Source organism: Mesoplodon densirostris, chromosome 10, assembly GCF_025265405.1.
Source record: "Mesoplodon densirostris isolate mMesDen1 chromosome 10, mMesDen1 primary haplotype, whole genome shotgun sequence".
In the NCBI taxonomy this organism is placed as follows: domain Eukaryota; kingdom Metazoa; phylum Chordata; class Mammalia; order Artiodactyla; family Ziphiidae; genus Mesoplodon; species Mesoplodon densirostris.
Genome location: NC_082670.1, coordinates 78,586,046 through 78,599,525, shown reverse-complemented (window position 1 = coordinate 78,599,525; position 13,480 = coordinate 78,586,046). Strand labels below are relative to the sequence as shown.

General features: G+C 47.2%; 1 long non-coding RNA gene across 4 annotated transcripts in view; it reads left to right on the top strand.

Moving 5' to 3' along the window:
• The first annotated feature begins 9,204 nt into the window (after positions 1-9,204).
• The window catches only part of LOC132496665 (uncharacterized), a 35,647-nt gene continuing 31,371 nt past the window's right edge, over positions 9,205-13,480 (top strand). For all 4 annotated transcript variants that reach the window (XR_009533514.1, XR_009533511.1, XR_009533512.1 and 1 more), the window contains exon 1: positions 9,205-9,346. This is a non-coding gene — a long non-coding RNA (uncharacterized LOC132496665). The remainder of the gene's footprint in view (positions 9,347-13,480) is intronic.

Here is a 13,480-nt window from a genome sequence, read left to right as displayed (position 1 = left end):
ACATAAAGACCATGGCCTCCAATTCTGCTCCCCCTCCACTTGTTTTCAAATTCACAGCCATTGACTGAGGACATTCTGTAGAGTTACCGAGAAGGTGGTAATCCCACACCAACTGTGGTTTTAAAAGAATTCATTATACCCCCCCACACACACACATATATGTGTATATACACATTTTTTTTTTTTTTTTTTGCGGTACGCGGGCCTCTTACTGTTGTGGCCTCTCCCGTTGCGGAGCACAGGCTCCAGACGCGCAGGCTGAGCGGCCATGGCTCACGGACCTAGACGCTTCGCAGCATGTGGGATCTTCCCGGACCAGGGCATGAACCCGTGTCCCCTGCATCGGCAGGCAGACTCTCAACCACTGCGCCACCAGGGAAGCCCTACACACATTTTAAACAGCTTTATCGAAGAGTAATTTATATGGCATACAATTCACCCATAGGAAGAATACTGTTTGATGAGTGAATTTATACAGGGGTTCAACCACCAACACAAGCCAGTTTTCAAACACTTCCATTACCGAATTTGCTCATCTGCAGTCAATTCCACTCCCAGCCCCAGGCAATTACGGGTCTGCTTTCTGTCTCTATAATGTTGCCTTTTCTAGAAATCCCCAACCTCTTTTAAAAAAAAAAGTTAGAAGCCCAGTAACGACCCTGCTCTTTCCCAGGCCTAAAAAGGGGAATACTTTGAGGGCAAAAAGTATGTCTGCGAGGGGACCTAGAGAGTGTGGGGCCTGATCCCTCTTGATTGAACTCAGAGAACTCTCAGATGAACTTAGGGTCAGAGAGGCCTGGGTGGGGAGGGGCCTCTGTGGTCCTACCAGCCCATGCCTTCATTTCACAGACAATAATCAATGTAGCAGCTGCGAGGGACTTCCCTGGTGGTCCAGTGGTTAAGAATCTGCCTTCCAATGCAGGGAATGAAGGTTCGATCCCTGGTCAGGGAACTAAGATCCCACATGCCCCTGGGCAACTAAGCCCACGCGCTCTGGAGCCCACGTGCCACAACTGGAGAGAAGCCCATGCACCGCAACGAAAGATCCTGCATGCCGCAACTAAGACCCAACGCAGCCAAATAAATAAATTAATTAAAAAAAACAAAACAGAAACAAAAAAACAGGACTTCCCTGGTGGTGCAGCGGTTAAGAATCTGCCTACCAATGCAGAGGACACGGATTCGATCACTGGTCGGGGAAGATCCCACCTGCCGCGGAGCAACTAAGCCCGTGCATCGTAACTACTGAGCCTGCGCTCTAGAGCCTGCAAGCCACAACCACTGAAGCCCACACGCCTAGAGCCCGTGCTCCGCAACAAGAGAAGCCACTGCAATGAGAAGCTCATGCACCACAACGAAGAGTAGCCCCTGCTGCCGTAACTAGAGAAAGCCTGCGTGCAGCAACAAAGACCCAATGCAGACAAAAATAAATAAATAAATTCATAAAAAAACAAAAAAACAACAACAAAAGAAACAAAGTAGCAGCAGCGATGGCTACTACTCAGGGCCTGGTGTGGCCATGTGCTGGCTACCCCTGGGGGCCACCCGAGGAGGGAGTATGGATCTGGATGCAGAGGGCAGGAGTTCCTCTCTTCCCAAGGACCAGTGTGTGAGGTGCTTACTAAATGCAGAGAGGTCTTCCCCCACCCTCCCCAGATTGGATAGCAAGGGCCAGGCCTCTAACCTGCTCTCTCAGGCCCAGCCAGTTCTAGTTCTAGCTGGAAAGGCTCCTGGTACGATGGGCCCCAAACACCCCTGCTAAACTCACCGTGGTTCACCAGCGTCTGAAAAGGAAATTGCCAGCTGCACCAACTTAAAAGTGACCAGGGAAGTCAGCTTCCAAACTAGACCCAGAGCAACCAGCCAGAGAAGAGCTCAGTCCTAGAAGCAGGGCAAATTTGTAAGCAAGGCTGGGGGCTGGGCTGGCCTTTGCCTACAAATTACCTGGGCAGGTGAAAATCAGAGAGGCCTCCTTCGTTCTAATCAGCAACTTGCCGTGTTTTCTGGAGACTGGAGGCAGACTAAATTTCTTTTTTCTGCAATGACCAGGCCTAGGAGGGAAGGGGAACTTTCCAGTATATTCAGTAGGACAGCCTTTCTCACCCCAAAAGGAGCAAAGTTGTGAGTCTGTGAGTGGGAGTGACTAGAATTAATAATAACAATAGTGAACATTTATTCAGAGCTTCATAAGTACTATCTTATGAAGCAGGTACCATTATCACCCCCATTTCACAGATGAGAAAACTGAGGCACAGAGAGGTGAGGAATGTTCAGAGCCCCACGCAGTGAGGCGTGGGGCTGGGAGCTGACCTCTGGAAGTTAGCTCCCCTTATGTCCCATGCAGTACTGACTTCTGCCAAGATGCCTTGCTCTCCCCTGAGGCTTGTTAATAGGCCTACACTCAATCTAGGAACACCTGAGACCAATCAAAGCTGACACCAAAGTTACCCATGCCTCTGCTCTTTCTAGCACCCCAAACTGCCCCAAGAAGCCAAGGGTCTGTGATGCTGAGTAATGGAAAATGAGTTAGGTAACTTTGTTGTTACAAGTTGAACTGTGTCCCCCAAAAGGAGATGTTCAAGTCCTAACATATGGTACCTATGAATGTGACTTTATTTGGAAATACGTTCTCTGCAGTTGTAATCAAGTTAAAATGAGGTCATACTGGATTAGGATGGCTCTAAATCCAAAGACTGGTGTCCTTATAAGGAGAGGGAGATTTGTAAACTACAGATACACAAACACAGGAGGAGCCCATGTGATTACAGAGGCAGAGATTGGAGTGATGTGTCTACAAGCCAAGGAACCCCAAGGATTGCCAGCAACTACCAGCAGCTGGGAGAGAGGCATGGAAGAGATTCTCCTGCAGAGCCTCCAGAAGAAACCAATCCTGCTAACAACCTTGATTTTGGACTTTTGGCCTCATGAGCTGTGAGAGAATAAGTTTCTATTGTTTTAAACCACCCAGCTGGTAGTAATTTGTTATGGCGGCCCCAGCAAACTAATACAGTCACTTTCTCAAATCTCTTCAACCAGCCCTGTCATTTTGCTGGTTCCCTCGTTAATGACTTAAATAAATCTTTGACATGTGGTCACTACCTACTTGTATGCAAACCTTTCTGAAAATGACACTTTGCCATGGCATAGACACAGAACTATTACTTCAGTTCACTCTGCCCATGGTCTGCTAAGGCACAGGCCCCCACTGCCCATCCCTCTGTCCCAGGCAACGGGATGCCGCCCAGGCCGAGGCCCCCTGTGGATGGCACTCCACCCAGATGGTGGCAGCAGTGAAACAGCCCTCTCAGTCTTGGTCTTTTTTAGCAGCTGGACGGCAGAGGCAGCCTGGCAACAGAAAGCTGAGAGGTGGAGGGCTAGGGGAGAGGGGACCTTTCCAGTCCTGGCCACATCTGAGGAGCCAGGCAGAGAAAATACTAGTAACCTCGTGCCAGAGGTGCTGGGGGCTGGGGCTTCGTGACACCAAGCAGACGGCCAAGCAGCCCACTGAGGACAGTGAGGTCATCTGGAGGCTGACTCACTGAGGCTGGCAGTGAAGAGTGTGCATGGAAGAAGTCAGCTCCCCCTGAACCCTGAGCAGGGTGCACAGGGTGGGCCTGGGAGTCGGGCACGTTTTCCTTCATCCCGGGGCTTGTTACCAAGGCCTGTCTCACTTCTCATGACACCTTCAGGGCTGAGGCAGGTGGTGAGATGCAAGTGGGGCAGCGGGCTGGGTTTGAGGTCATGTCCTTCATTTACTCACTGTGTGATCAGGAATAAGAATCTGACCATCAGCTTCCTTATTTGGAAAATTACCACCTTTCCCACTAGTTCCCAGGAAGTCTCGATGGACTCAGGGCTGAGAAACCACCTCACAAAGGGCCTGGTGTAAAATTGGCACATAAATGCTAAAAAAAAAAAAAAAAAAATTAAGTCATCCTCAAATGCAACTCCCTTGGTTTTTTTGAGGAAATCACTCTGAGCAAGGAGGGTGAGAGGTGAAAGCAATTAAGTAATTTTTTCCCAAAAATGGAAAATATCTTTTAATTTACAAAATTGACTGCATTTCACGAATTCTAAGATGCACATCACCCCCCCACACACATTTTAACATCTCAAAAACCCAGATATTGGTGATGTAATTTCGTAGTGATTTTTCTTCATGGTAGTATATAAAATAATGGTGTCTTTCAAGCAATGGCATCTTAGACTTATGAAACCTGGTCTGAAATTGATACATGCTCATTGTATAAAGTTTAGACCACAGAAGTATACATAATAAAGGTTTCCCAAGTTCCATTCCCCAGAGACCATCGCCACCCTGAAGACAGCCCACTTTGTGTGGAAGTGCACATTTCTGTTTTTGTTCTCTTTAATCGCCCCAGCAAATCTCCGCAGACCAGTCACCCACACCTCCTCCAGTGCACCAGAGCCAAATTAATGCTTACCTAAAGAGGGCAACACATTACATATTTGGATTTTGTGATCAGACACCTTCCCGAGCCCCACCCCACGGTGGCGCAGTGGTTGAGAGTCCGCCTGCCGATGCAGGGGACACGGGTTTGTGCCCCGGTCCAGGAAGATCCCACATGCCGCGGAGTGGCTGGGCCCGTGAGCCATGGCTGCTGAGCCTGCGCGTCCGGAGCCTGTGCTCCGCAACAGGAGAGGCCACAACAGTGAGAGGCCCGCATACCGCAAAAAAAATAAAAAATAAAAAAATAAAAATAAAAAATGTACGTGCAGTGCAGTTTGTAGTTTTACCAGTTGCAAGTGACTAAAACAGGGAGGTGCGGGGCCTGGTCTGGAAAGAGAGAAAACGGTGGTAAATCAGAAATGTGTGTCTTACGCAAAGACAGGCTTTTTAACCCATGATATGATTTCGCAGAGCCACCAGGAGCCCTCACGCACAGCTCTGTGCCAACTTAACCAAACAGGGAAGAAGGAGGCACACGGCGTCAACGTTCATGAACAGGTAGCAGCTGTCAGGAACACTGGACTGTGAAAGAGTCTGAGAACCACGTTTTTCAAAGGAGGAGGGGAAAGTGACTTGTCCAAGGTCATTTCACTAGTGATCAGCGGAACCCGCCTGGAATCCGCTCTAGTCCATCGGTAAAAGCAAATCTGGGGCTTTTTCTACCATGTCACATGGCCTCCAAGGGGATGATGCCTTCTGCCCCCATCAGCTACATGCAAAATCTGCTCGGCCCGAGTCTACCTGCATGGCCCTCTGTGGATCACAACTTCAACAGAAGACTGAAATGAGAGGCAAGGGGAAGGAGGCAGGGAAACATAGCAGCCTGGGGGCCCGCTGGTTATGAATGAGACTTCTGTTTGCCTGCCCTGTGCGTCTGGAATTTTGTATGAAAACAATGAACTGGAAGGAGGTGAAAGCGTGCTCCCCAAAGCAAGGCCACCACACTTCCCCACCCCACACTCCCACCTCGCCTTATAAAAGACCTGCTTTGTTTCAAGCAAAGCAAAGGAGAAGCTGGGGAATATGCTGAGATTTGGGGGAGTTCAGGTGTTTGGGGTTGACATTGCCAACGTCTGGGATGAGGCAGCTATCAGAAAAATTGGGAGCCAAACTAGAACCTGGGATTTCAAACAACAATCATCTTCATAACTGCCCTCATATTTACGTCATGCTTTACACAAACTTGCAAAATGCTTTCTTAGGCCTTTTCTCAACAGAGCAAGAGCTTGGGGAGGGACAAAGAGCATCAATTCCTTCAGCCTTCTCGCATGCTGTCCGGGTGGCACTGCAGGTACACTGCTTTGTCCACGACCGTCCCCATCCCTGCAAATTGGGCAGGCTGGGCTGGGGTCCTGGCTTCCTCGCCTGCTGGTTTCAAGACCTTGTGTGGGTTAATGGGTCGTGATGCCAGCTGCGTGAGGGCAGATGAGAGTGGCTGCCCGGCAGGATGGCTGTGAGGACTGAACAAGCTGCTAGGTAAGGGCCTGGCTCATGGCAAGACCTCAGTTGATGCTGGCCACTGGTTGTCCCAGCTAGTAAGAGGCTTACAGTAAGGCTAGGGGTATGGCCTAGCCTGGAAGCACCTGGGTAGGTCTCTGGATGTAACTCCTGTCCAGATCTGGGGTGTGGGGGGGTGTCTGGGTGGGTGGGGGAGCATCATGTGAGGCAGGCTGTGGATTGAGTGATGCTGCAGGGAGGGTGGGGTCCACAGGGTTGGGGTCACTGGTTGACAGAGTCCGGCTTTCACTAAAGTGTACAGCTTTTCAGTAAAGTGAAAAAAAAAAGTGACACACAAGTACTGAGATCTAATGAGGGCCAGATTACATCACTCCTCTTCCTCAACCCTCCCCCGGGTCCTCATCTCAGTCAGAGAAATAGTTACAATCCTTTCAGTGGCCCATAGGGCTTGGGTCCCCACTACCTGTCTGACCTCCCTTCCACACTGGCCTCCTCACTTGCACTCAAACATGACAAGCATGCTCCTGCCTCAGGGCTCTTGCACAAGCTGCTCTGTCTGCCAGATTATGTTCTTTCCCCTAGATATTCACGCAGCTCCCTCATTTCCTTCAGACTTCTGCTCAAACACCACTTTTTCAAAGAGGGCTTCTTTGACAACTTTTTTTTTTGGCTGTGCCGCTCGGCTTGTGGGATCTTAGTTCCCCAACGTGCGGAGTCCTAACCACACAGGACCACCAGAGGATTCCCTGACCACTTTGAATAGCAGCCTGCTGATGGTGTTCCTATCGCCGTATCATGCTGAATTTTCCTGCAGATCATTCATCAGATCATGACACATTTTATCACATATACAAGTTTGTTCTTTCTCTCTCTCCACTAGAATCTAAGTTTCATGAAGATAAGGATTTTGTTTGGTTAACTTGCTAGTGCTTAGCAGTATGCCTAGCATGCAATTGGCACTCAAAAAATATTTGTTGAAATGAACAAACCACCGTGGTCTGGCATGAGTCATTTTTCATTGCCTAGAACTGATATTTCTTGGCAATTGCTTTATGCCAGGCATTGGACTAAGCCCTTGCCATGCATTAGCTTATTTAACCAAGTACTATTATTACCCCATTTTATAGATGAGAAAACTGTACCTCAAAGGTTGGTTTCCTTACCCAGGTAATAATGGCAGAGCCAGAACTATATCTAGTTCTGACGACCCCAGAGCATGGGTTCCTAGCAACACGATACTCATTCCTGATGCACCAAGAGTCTGAAAAGATAAACACCAGAACTATAGCAGGCTTACAGTTGATCTGTATCCCTTCTTCATGTTTTTCTAAATTTGTTTTCCCCAGTAAGCAGGTATTAATTTTATAATGAGAGAAAAAAAGAAGTTGATCTGCTTGTCCATCCGTCCACCAGGCCTGACCACAAAGGTGGGACCCTAAAGAGGAAGGTTACCCACTGCTCTTCTGGGAGCCTCTGAATTCCAGAATCTCTGGGAACCTGATTAAGAGCAGGAGGGATCTAAGGACCCCTGCACAGATGATGGTGGCAGAAAGACAACTTTCAGGTCAGCTGTGAGGATTGCAACTATTACCAGAAGCAGCAAGTGCTAAGATGGAAGAGAAATTTCTCTACAAGTGCAACTGTGCAACTTCTTTTCCTTTTGGATTCTGGCACCACATAGACAGTAAAAATGCTTCAAGGTCTGATACCAGCTTAAATCTATGCCACCTTCCCCAAGTTGTGCTTGGCTTTGAAGCTGTGACAAGGTTTGCATTTTTCACCCAGAACCAGCAGGTCAACTTTTCCAAGAAGACAACCCAGTTCCCCACCTTGGTGTGGGTTTCTGTCCCTGCAGGGTCTGGTCAGGAGGAAAAGGATGCTGTGACAACTCTGTGACTAAATCCTCCAATAGTCGGTGAGCACTGCGGTAGGGTCAAGAAACCAGCACTTCCGGTAAAAAAGTTAAAAGCTAAGAGCATGTCCTGTTCTTAGGAAATACAAACTAAGGAAAAGGAACACAATGGAAGAGTTGACATTCTCAGACAGTTTAGGGAAAAAGTGTGTGTTGGTGTACACATACACAGAGAGTGACAAAGTAAATGGGGCAAAGTGTAAACAGTCAGTGAATCTGGGTGAACGTAAATGTTGAGCTCCTTGTGCTATTCTTGCAATGTTTCTATGAGTTTGAAATCACATCAGAATAAAAAATTACAAAAAAAAAGAAGGGTATGTGTGCTGAATTAACTAACGCACTCAGCTTAGTGTTTAGAGAAGCTGAACTAAGGGTCCAATTCCTTTTCTTGTGCTAAACTCACCCAGGAAATGGAGAAAACTGTAATCATCTCATTCCTCTTCCCATTGGTCACAATGGACCCTCGTAAGCTTCCTGGTATGGGAAACATCCTGCTTGGGCAAGAGCTTTGATCATAAAAATGCAATAAATGCCCGGAGCCTGAGATTGGAATCTTTGGAAGGGACTGTAGGAGGCGGAAGGGGAAACTTGGTACCTCCCCACAGGGAGGTCAAGGCGGGGTCAACATGGAGAAAATCTGAAAACTCACAGCACAGAGTGTGATGGTGCTGGAGGGCGGCAAGGCGGCAAAGGCGAGCGAGGCACAGCCCTGCCATTAGGAGCTCACAGTTTAATGGGGGGTTGAAGCTACACACAGGTGACCCCTGGGGTGGAAAGTGCTGGGGGAGGAGAAAGGTCACAGAAAAAGTCCTCCAGGGGCTGAGGGCAGGGAGGCTGCTTGGGGTATTTCTGAAGGACACTGGGAGAGACAGAGAGAGAAATTCCCTGCATAGAATGCAGCCTCATGATAACTTCCCTTTCTGCTGAAGCCAGCCTGCTGGTTCTGCACAACCAAAAGTGTGAATCCCCCCCTGCAATGGGGCAGCCTTTGCACACCCAGCTCCCTCTGTCTCAACCATTTCTGCCACCTTAAATTCCCTCTTCCTGGTGTTCCCCCAAACCCGGCTCTTCCTCCAGGCCTAGCTCCAGTGTGTGTGAAACCACTCACACACCTGCCACTTTCCTACCTCCCCCCTGCAATGCCTTCCTGTAATGTCCTCAATAAGTTCAAATCTTTCCTGCCCTTCAAGGCCTGAGCCTTGCCCCCTGCAAATTTCTCAAGCTGCTCCCTGGAGAAGTCATTTGATTCTGAAAGGAAAGGCATCGGTATGACTCAGTGGTTCAAACATTTAATGCTTCCTCAGGAGGCATGGGGAAGCTATTTTGAACTGACCAATCCTACCACACTCTGCAGTGCTGATCCTTCTGGGAGCCACTTTTGAAAATCCTGACAAAGCGCTGCTGCACTTGGCCTTGTCACACAGCTCGGGGAGCCAGCTCACTGGGCCTTAGGCCAGCCTGGGCAGGTGCATTCCTTAGCAGAAGAGAAGTCCTGAAAGGAGGAGGTGAGTTCTGGGTGGCAAAGAGATCAGAACTAGGACCAGTGCAGTTAGGAGAAACAAGGACTTAGGACTCTGATGGCAAGGGACACTTTCTGTTATGAAATGCCGCCACATGTGGTCGTGTGCTCCCTGTTGCACAAGGGAGCCAAGTGAAAGTGGGGAAGAGTATAAAGATTTGTTTCGGCCCACAGCAGAATCTCCCAAATGTCCAACCCTCAGGGCAGTCTCCAGGGGTCTAGGGGGACCTGAGAAAAATAAGGGCAGCATGCTGAGGGCTTCATAAAGTTAGTCCATTGAAAGGACTGTTCCTTTTTTGATACAGGTCCCATAGTCCGAAAAGCTCTGAAAACCAAGTCTTTGGTTTGGCACCAAAACTCAACTGGCAGATAATCCTGTCCTGAACTGACACACGGTTATTTATAGCTTTTACTTATTCCACTTAGTTGAATATTCATATGGTTCACTGCAGAAATTTTACATATTATGAAGTATTATATGTACCACATTACCTTTCTTTTTTAAAAAAAATATTTTATTTATTTTATTGCACTGGGTCTTAGCTGTGGCATGCATGTGGGATCTAGTTCTCTGACCAGGGATCGAACCCGGGCCCCCTGCACTGGGAGCACAGAGTCTTAACCACTGTGCCACCAGGGAAATCCCCACATTCCCTTTCAAAATGTAAAAACTTTCAATTCCAAAACAAATCTGGCTTCCAGGGTTTCATAAGGAATTGTGGAACACTATTACGTGCACCCTATTTTTTAGAGTGAAAGTAAATAGTAGCTGTGGCTTGTTTTGTTTTTAATAAAAATTTAAAATGTTATTGCTTGGCAAAATAAAAAAGTTGGCAACCCTATGTCTAGTTCCAAATTTCTGGAACATCTTATTGTTCTAAGTCCAACCCTGGCATAAGGCATTTCTGATGCTTTACAAATCTAGGCTTGATTAGAACACAGGTTGCCAGCTAGTTAGTCACACTGGCCAAAAAGAGCCTGCAGACATGTTTTATTTGCTTCACACAGTGCATTCTCCCCTCCCATCTGGAAAATGAACATGAAGTCCAGTTTCCAGTTCCTCTTGAAAATTCAGAAGTGTTGACAACAGTCCTGCATGGCATATAATCAGCTGGAATCAAGCGGCAGGTGGCCTCTGCTGCTTTCTAGTCAATCCCTCTCTGCAGACTGTAACACCCAGTTTTTTTGTTGTGTTCTGTTTTTTAATATTTTATTTATTTATTTGGTTGCGCTGGGTCTTAGTTGAGGCTGGCGGGCTCCTTAGTTGCAGCTCACCAGCTCCTTAGTTGTGGCATATGAACTCTTAGTTGTGGCATGCATGTGGGATCTAGTTCCCTGACCAGGGATCGAACCCAGGCTCCCTGCATTGGGAGTGTGGAGTCTTAACCACTGTGCCACCAGGGAAGTCCCTAGAACACCCAGTTTGGTCCACTGTCACTGGACAGACATACTAGAAGAGACTACGTTAAGACTGCTGGTCGGGCTTCCCTGGTGGAGCAGTGGCTAAGAATCTGCCTGCCAATGCAGGGGACATGGGTTTGAGCCCTGGTCTAGGAAGATCCCACATGCCGCGGAGCAACTAAGCCTGTGAGCCACAACTACTGAAGCCCGCGTACCTAGAGCCCGCAACAAGAGAAGCCACCGCAATGAGAAGCCTGCACACCGCAACAAAATGTAGCCCCTGCTAGCCGCAACTAGAGAAAAAGCCCGCATGCAGCAACGAAGACCCAACCCAGCCAAAAATTAAAAACGAACAAACAAAAAAAAGATTGCTGGTCACCAGCTCCATATAGGAACTGCCCTAGCCAATACCTCCACAAAACTAGGAGGCTGCTGCTCTAGGGAAGGCCAGGAGCAGAGAATTCTGGGAGGCTAGGAGGCCAAGAGCAACTTGCTTGGCTCAGTGATCTCCTTAGCTGATGACACAAAAGAACTTGCTTGATTAGGAATTCCTTCTCACTTTCACAGCAACTCCTGCCAAAGCTGCAATGTCAGGAATATTGTCAGCCTGCCTGAGGCTCAGCTGCTGAAAGCCTGAGTGTAACATGGTCCTTTGTCCACAAGAATGACAGCATTTCAAAATATGGTATTAATGAATTTAAAACATCTATTTAAAAAAAAAGGCACAATACAAAGCAAAATAAAGATAGTGAGCTTTGGTTACTCAACTGGTGATTTTTGGTTACTCAACTGACATCTGTCCAACCAGAGTCAACACTTTGGTCACAGTGGAGTTTGCATAGGTAAAATATGCCACTCTTATAGAGATGGTCTATTTAATCAGAACTCTTTTCTTCAAATACAAGGCACGGAAGACAGTATATGAAACACCCATGTACCTGTCATCCCATATGAACAAGTCTTAAACTCTGCGACACGTGCCTTTGAAAAAAAATAATTAATTAATTTTTGGCTGCATTGGGTCTTCACTGCTGCGTGTGGGCCTTTCTCTGGTGTGGCGAGCAGGAGCTACTCTTCCTTGCAGTGCGTGGGTTTCTCATTGCAGTGGCTTGTCTTGTTGTGGAGTATGGGCTCTAGGCGTTTGGGCTTCAGTAGTTGTGGCTCGCAGGCTCTGAGCGCAGGCTCAGTAGTTGTGGCACACGGGCTTAGTTGCTCCGTGGCATGTGGGATCTTCCCAGACCAGGGCTCGAACCTGTGTCCCCTGCATTGTCAGGAGGATTCTTAACCACTGCGCCACCAGGGAAGCCCTACCCTTCCCAGTTTTGACAAATGATATTAATCTTTTTCATCTACTTTGAATACTTTTGAAAAGAAGATATGCAGGACTCCCTATATCATATAGAATGCATTAAAAAAAAGCTTTTTTAGGGCAACTTTAGTTTTTTTTAAAAAATTAATTAATTTATTTATTTTTGGCTGCGTTGGGTCTTTGTTGCTGCACGCACGCTTTCTTTTTAGTTGCGGCGAGCGGGGTCTATATTCTTTGAGGTGTGCGGGCTTCTCATTGTGGTGGCTTCTCCTCCTGTGGAGTACGGGCTCTAGGCGCGCGGACTTCAGTAGTTGTGTCTTGCGGGCTCTAGAGAGCAGGCTCTGTAATTGTGGCGCATGGGCTTAGCTGCTCCGCGGCATGTGGGGTCTTCCCAGACCAGGGCTTGAACCCGTGTCCCCTGCATTGGCAGGCGGATTCTCAATGAATACGTCACCAGGGAAGCCCAGTATGCATTTTTTTAAAAAGCCCTGAGGGAAATTCCTATTTACTTTTCACACTTCGAAATAATTTATTATTAATATTATGGACACTGACCAGGATTTTTGGTTTGGTTATTAGAAAGCTTAGAGCCACATGCGCTGGGTGGCATGAAGTAATCTTTTTCCCTCTCAGTCTTGGCTCAATTTTATATCCTCACTCTTGTTTTACTGTCTTCTTTCCTCTTCCCCTGCTCATTTTAAGCACGCTATTCCATGCTCTGGGTATCTGTGTAGATCACCATAAACCTTATTGAAAGGTATAAATAAATAAATGATTTTATAAAATGTATCAAAGCAAACAAATTAGGCAGGGGCATAAATAAATGCTTATTCAGTACCTTTCTACTTGGTAATTGGTAAAAACTAGGTGCAGCTCTTCTCACTGTGTTGTTTAAGTGTATACCTTAAATAAGGCTTAAAGTCTGTACAAAACAAGGTCCTCCCAGTCAAATTTACATTCACAGCAATAGAATGTTCACTGCCACTCACTGGTTTTATTCCAGACCAGTGGGAGCACCATCATATGATCTATCAGTGGCTGCCACTAACAACCAGAAAGCAGTGATTCAAGTCCATCTTCAGACTTGGATTTGACTTCCTATATCCAAAAACTTTTTATTGAGTACCTAATATATGCTGTATATTATACTAGGCTCTAGTTATACCAAAGCCAAGTAAAGCCCCAGCTGCAGCCCTCAGGGAGTTTATAGTCTAGTGGGGAAGACAGAGAGGAACTGGCAATTATAAACTACAGCCCAGGGAAAGAGAGGTAAGCTGTGAAGAGAGGTCCATCTGTCCAGAGTGTCCAGTAAAAACTGTCCCTGTAGCTTTTCATACAGTGGTGGAAGATAAAGGGCATAGTTTTAAGAGAACAATCTACTTTGGAAACTCTTGATAAAAACTTCTAAAT